The 5,882-nt window shown below is 41.3% G+C and overlaps 1 long non-coding RNA gene across 1 annotated transcript; it reads left to right on the top strand.

Annotated features, from left to right (window-relative positions):
• The first annotated feature begins 4,090 nt into the window (after window positions 1-4,090).
• On the top strand, window positions 4,091-5,593 carry LOC142301887 (uncharacterized). The gene is made up of 3 exons (XR_012752904.1): window positions 4,091-4,147; window positions 4,545-4,675; window positions 5,350-5,593. It is a non-coding gene; the product is annotated as an uncharacterized LOC142301887 (long non-coding RNA).
• Window positions 5,594-5,882: the final 289 nt, after the last annotated feature.

Genomic DNA, 5,882 nt, shown 5'->3' with positions numbered 1-5,882 from the left:
ATATTACAGGTGTATATGGGGGTGCAGTGATGTATATTACAGGTGTATATGGGGGTGCAGTGATGTATAGTACAGGTGTATATGTGGGTGTAGTGATGTAGTATATGGGGATTGTTTGTGTATATGTGTATATAGCGTGTGCGTGTGTGTATGTATGTGTGCGTGCGTGCAGAGAGAAAAGCCCGTAACTGCGAGTGGTACTGGAGTTACATCGGGTACCACGTGCTCTCTCCCCGCCCCCTGCAGCGCCATACCGCCATTACAGGGCCTGATTGCGTTTCTCCGGTACCTGTTTGCATACATGTGACAGGTACCGGAGAAAACACGAGTCTGTGAAATAAAAAGATTTTCCATATTTACCTGCTTTCTTCAGCTCTGCTGCCTCCCGCTCCTGACCACTGCTCATTCATTGATTATTCACCGCACTCAGGACCTGGAAGCCGGAGCATCGCGATGACAGCACCGGGCACAGCACCGTTGAGGACATCACCGCAGGGACAGGTGAGTATTCTGCAAGCACAGTGACCTCCAGGAGGTCATCAGAGTTTCCAATGAACTTTGATGACCATCCTGCGACACCCACGCTACAGCTTCATGGGTTCATCAGAGTTCATTGGGAACTGTGACGAGTCCCCGAGATGCTCCGGCTTCCAGGTTCTCAACATACACACACACCTGTATACTCACCCAGCGATGCGGTCCCCAGCGCTATCCCTGCTTCCAGCTGCTCACTGCAGTGAATATTCAGTGAGTATAATTACCAGCGATAAGGAGTGGGAGGCAGCAGAGCCAGAGACAGCAGCGCTGGAGTTAGGTAAATATAGAAAATCTTTTTATTAAAAAGACCCGTGTTTTCTCTGGTATTTGTCACACTGATGTCACACAGATCACATCAGTGTGCGGTCTGTGTGACACCTGTGCTGCCAGAGAAAAAAAGGACATGTGTGCGTGCAGGGCCACGAGGGGTCACAAACTTACTGTTTGTATATGAAGGGATAGTATATATGCTATATACAGTATTGGGTAAAACTGAGTTAATTATAATAGTCCGGCCCTCTAAAACCATCCCAATTTCTCATGCGGCCCCATGGGAAAATGAATTGCCCACCCCTGGATTAGATGATTCTTCCCTGAGGCAACAGTTTTTTTCTAAAATAATCCTGAGGTTAATTTGCTTCTGGTGGCCGAGTTTGCATTTCTCAGATCATGTGTGAAAGGGTTGATCAATCAATTATCAATTTATGTAGTTGATTTTTGGTTTTCATTTTTCCTAATGTGGATTTAGAAGGTGTTTGCCCACCCCCTGAACTATTTGGACTCAGATAACTTTTCTGAATGTGGCCTAAATGTTTTCCATTTAAATTTGTAGGACATTATGTAATTAGCATTGGGTGGGGGTTGAGCCTCCACCACTTTATTGAGGTGGCCTTTTGGAGTAATATTGCTCTCATGAGTGAATTTGTAACCTATGACTGAGCTTATTTAATTATTGCTATTTATTAAATCTATAATGAGTCATTTTAATTGACCTTTATGTTATTTAGGATATAGTGTTGCTCCATGAAGACCAGTTTAGTAGGTGAATGTGGTCCTGGATTTATTTAGTACAAGCAGATTAAAGGGTGCTTTACACGCTGCGATATCGGTAACGATATATCGTCGGGGTCACGTCGGTAGTGACGAACATCCGGCGCCGTTACAGACATCGCAGCGTGTAACACAAATGAGCGACGATCAACGAGCACAAAAACGTGAAAAATTGTTGCTCGTTCACACGTCGCTCATTTCCTTAATATTGCTGCTGTGACAGGTACGATGTTTGTCGTTCCTGCGGCAGCACACATTGCTATGTGTGACACCGCAGGAACGATGAACATCTCCTTACCTGCCTCCACCGCCAATGCAGAAGGAAGGAGGTGGGCGGGAGGTTCCGTCCAACTCATCTCTGCCCCTCCGCTTCTATTGGACGGCTGCCGTGTGACGTCGCTGTGACGCCGTACGACCCGCCCCCTTAGAAAGAAGGCGGTTCGCCGGCCAGAGCGACGTCGCAGGGCAGGTAAGTGCGTGTGACGGCTGTTAGCGATGTTGTGCGCCATGGGCACTGACTTGCCCGTGTCGCTCAACCGACGGTGGCGGGTACGATCGCTAGCGATATCGGTACCAATGTCGCAGCATGTAAAGTACCCTTTAGTGTGACCAATATTTCTTGGAAGGGATTCTGGACAGTAAGGAGGCCTCCACATGGCATTGTTGTCATCACTTAGGTCAGCCTCAGTTTTGCCTGAAAAATCATGGTCATCTTAGAGCAGTTGTGCCTGACATTAGTAAGATCCTGCTTGTTTACGGGATTTACTGCCTGGATAAAGTCTTCATCTGAGCCCCAATAATGGTCAGTGATATGGGGGTTGTTTTTCCCATGTGATCTGACAAGTGAGTAACAAGGAGCAGTTTTCTGGGCTTTATTAATTTACTACTTGCAGGGTTTAGTGTGACCAATAATCCCAAGGAAAATGCACTGATATTATATTTTCACCATGACATTATTTCATGTAAAATATTTCCTCCCATGGACGACTATTGAGATATGGAAACCAATGTTTACTTTTGCAACAGATATAACTTTTTTCTCTTTTTTTCCTCATATGTGGGGTATAAAGGACATATAATAACTAACAGTGTATAAAAATATAAATTGTCTATTTTTGTTTGTTAAAGGAATTTACCACAATATTACTTTGTATTGCACATTGTTTGTTAAAGGAAAATTTTAATAGGAAAAAACACAGATTGAAATAAAGCAGATCATTATATAATATAGTCCCATCCACATCATGTCCCCGGAATGTCATGAAGCCTATTGTGATATCACAGCCCTGCTGCCATGACACTGCGATGTCATAGGACTTTATGATGTCACCGGTCACTGCTTTATACAGCCATGTTTTACCTGAACTTCTCTGAGGGTTTTGTAGGAGAGAGAGGAGTAGTTAGGCGAGTATAGTGCTGAGAGAAAATATATTACTGCGCAGATTTTCTGCAAATTAACAGGTTCCGTCACCATCTACTGGCTCATTCCCAGGCGTCAGCCATGAAGAGTGGGAAATGCAACCCGTTGGGATGTTTCATGCCCAAAAATGATTACATTCATGAATTTTCAATAAAGGAGAATAAAATCCCAGAGAAGACATGGAGACATTTTTGGAAAAGAGTTAAGAACAACAAGGTTTATGTTCTTCCACCAGATGCGAATCCTGAAAAAGTGGAGAATAAACTGAAGATACAGTCACTATTTGATGTGGAGTATATTGAGGTGGATCTGATAGAGAAACTGCCCCCATCAGTCAGGGAGGGAAATGCTCTAGAGATCCCAATACAACCTCCTAAATCTAACAAAAGGAGGTTCTTAGATTTTTTTACAAAAATGTTTGGATCAGCGAAGCTTCAGCCACCAGTCCCCAAATATAAAACCATTGGGACCCAAGTTTGTAAGGAGGACCTCAGTAGCATCCAAGTGGCCTCCAAAACAACAAACACCGATCCAGTAATTAAAATCTCGGTGGCAATACAGGTAGAAACAAAAGACCTAGAGTACATCTCATTAATATCATCTTCACTTGACAGCAGAAAAAATAAGGTTTCCCTCCTGCCACCGATAGAAGGAACCCATCGGGAAAAGCTCTGCATCTCTAAACCGCTGCCACCAATCACAAGCAGCTACCTCATTGTCATCAATGAAGCTGAAGCCTGTAACAAGGTGGCTTTCTGAAGACTGACCATTTACAAGAGAAGAAAAATTAAATTCTCTAAAATCTAATGCACATGTTGCATTTTTTCTTTTACATTTTTTTACCCTTTGAAATAAATAATAAATAAGGCTCTTGAACAATGCAATTTTGCTACTTTTTGTCTTAAAAAAAACAAACAAAACGCAAGTGCTTTTTAAAACAAGGAGGATTTTTAATCATCCAGAGGAGGTAAAAGAAACGCCTCCATTTTATGACTACCCATGTGCCTACAGACACAGTGACAGGATACGAGCTCCATCCTCCCCGGCTGCTGCAGCTCAGGCACAGTGCAATCTTCACCCTTACAAGTCATGTCTTGGTGCAGGAGATTGGGGATTCCTGTTCCCAGGTCATGTCTGTTGGTATGTATTTTTGTATTTTTTTTCTACTTTGGTTCTTTTTGTGCCATTTAATTTATTTGCAAATTTCTTTAAAACCCCCCAACTTTAAAGAATACATGTAAACCTATATCTGACATCTGCTGTGCATTTAGGCACAAGTCTGCTAAGGGTGTAGGAGATAAACTTGCTCCATAAAAGACATACCAACCATGTCACAGCCGGCTTCTGCCATTTTTTTCTACAATATATGTCAGAATCAACTACAACTTGTCCTGCTCTAAACAAGACCTCATATAGCTTTGGTGATAGGAAAATTAAAGTTCAAAAAAATTGAGGGAAAAACAAAAGTGGAGAAATGAAAATTTACTGTAACAAAGGGTTAATACATTTTCTGGGTATTTTTTTTATTTTTTTTAAGTTAGAGACAAAACCAGAATTGTGTGATCCTATGCCAGAGAAATATAGCGATTGTCAGAAGAGAGACGACTCCTGGACAGCCATTTGTCGGGATCTGTACCCTTGATGGGAGAAGCTGATGAGAGGAGATTGGTAAATATATTGTCTATATGTATTTCATAAATTAATGAAGCACTCTCATCAAAGTTTTCATCCTCGTACTACATTGCAGTCATCATGTTTTATAACACTGTGTACTTACAACACATTTTGTATTTCTGCCCAGTATTGTCTGATCATGGACCATTGCCTGCCTGTTTTTGCTCCCTATGCCCATTAGGTTTCCTCCTTGTATTTTGACCCCAGGCCATGACCTGATTATGCCTCAGTTTATTCCCTGCATCCATGATGTGTTCTCCTGCTAGCCTGTCTCCGGAGTATTACCTCACTAAATCTCAGTCTACTCCTTGTATCCACGACCATCTCTCCTGGTATCTGACCCCGGATCATCCATCTACCCTACCTCTAGACTTACCTGTGAGAAAGTGATTAGCATCACAATTGTATTTTTTTTTTATTAAATTTATTTTTTCCATCATAGATACATTTATGGAAATGATTCTATTACCCTTGAGGCCAAAAGTGGTTCTTCAAGCCCTTCTTTAAAAAAATGTGCAGACCTCAACAATTTGCAGTTTACACTTACATATCGGGAGCTACTGTACATCTGTAAGTTTTTCTGTTTTTTTTTCATTTACAAATGTTTGTTCTGTAAAAATGAAACTTCTATAACCTAATAATTTGTACTATCTCCATATAATTCACAGAACTGAAGACAATATTCCATCAACACCTGATGATCTCCATGAAGATGTTCCTCAGGATTTGCTGATTAATTGACCAGGCCATTAACTAACAGGGCAGACAATGTGCGATCTTCTGCCTGTAGACATTTCAGACGTGGAAGCTGTAAACCCTCCCAATCATCTTGCTATGGCTTTCGAAGATCAAAGCTGAAAAGCAGAGAGACCCGTCCTCCATTTTGCCTCGGGCTTTGTTCATGGAGTCCTAATTGCCCATAATAAGAAGGATCACACTTTATTCAAAATATGTTTGATATTGTTCTTATGGAGCATACATTTTGCAAATGTCAGTAAAGTTTTTTTGGCAAACTGTATGTGTTCACATGTTTTTTGGGTAATAATAATTATAATAAATACAAGATAATCATCCCTGGGTGTGTAATATAGTTAGGTTACCAATATCATTGTATATGTAAAAAAAACCTGATAGGCATAGGTGATTAATATAATATTTCTGGGGGTCCAACACCTTTACCACCACTATTCTGATGTTATAT

This window comes from Anomaloglossus baeobatrachus, chromosome 4 (genome assembly GCF_048569485.1).
Source record: "Anomaloglossus baeobatrachus isolate aAnoBae1 chromosome 4, aAnoBae1.hap1, whole genome shotgun sequence".
Classification (NCBI taxonomy): Eukaryota; Metazoa; Chordata; class Amphibia; order Anura; family Aromobatidae; genus Anomaloglossus; species Anomaloglossus baeobatrachus.
The sequence above is the reverse complement of the archived record's forward strand: the minus strand, read 5'-3'. Positions and strand labels throughout refer to the sequence as shown.